Raw genomic sequence first — 863 nt, 5'->3', positions numbered from 1 at the left:
GAAACATTTTATCCTTCAGCTTTAAAAATAAGCAATATTGGAGTTTTCACCCAACTGTGTGTGTCTGTGTGTGAGTGTGTCAGATTGTGCGCGGGGTCCAAGTCCTGCTCAGACGTAACAGACGTACAGGTAAGTCTTTTCTATCCTCCAGTCCGCCGGCACCTCCTCAGGTTTGTGGCCCTTCATGTGCTTCTGCATGGCGGCCAGGCTCGGGCAGAAGTCCTGGCAGATGGTGCACTGGTATGGAGATGCTCCGTTGTGAGTGCGCAGGTGCTTGATCATAGCCGAGTAGTCTCTGGACCGTTGGTGACACAGCTTACACTCAAATGGCTTCTCACCTGAAAAATTCAACGATACAGCATTAACCTTGTAGACCCAGAGCCAGTGGCCTGCCAGGTGAAACGGGATTCACCTCGATTTCAGTCCATTGTACTTACTGTGGTATTGTGTGTGTGTGTGTGTGTGTGTGTGCGCGTGTGTGAGTTTGTGCTCTAGGATTAGACCTATATCGGTTTGCCTTTAGTTTGATATTAGATATTGATCCGTCAATGTCATCCAGCACAAATTCAGTTTCTCTCTGACCTCTGTGAGATATTAGATAGCAGGCAGTAAAATGTAAGATGAAAGGAAATTTAACTTGTTGGAACAGTTAAATAATTGGATGTAGTTGTTTAATGGTGTTTTTCCTTTAAGATCTGTTCATTTAAGGCACTAGTGATTAGGATTTGCTGTATTTAGCCTCAGATTCACATAAAATTTTTAATGCCCTTAATCGTAAATTGTTTTGTCTCTTCACTTTAAAAATGATGTATCTTTGTGCGACAGAGTCATTTTGGCTGTAAAAAAAATTCTATATTTTTCTT

The sequence above is a fragment of the Seriola lalandi genome, unplaced genomic scaffold, assembly GCF_002814215.2.
Source record: "Seriola lalandi dorsalis isolate HSWRI2012SDOR001 ecotype SW California unplaced genomic scaffold, Sedor1 jcf7180002053855, whole genome shotgun sequence".
Lineage (NCBI taxonomy): Eukaryota > Metazoa > Chordata > Actinopteri > Carangiformes > Carangidae > Seriola > Seriola lalandi.
This window is presented reverse-complemented; position numbering follows the sequence as displayed.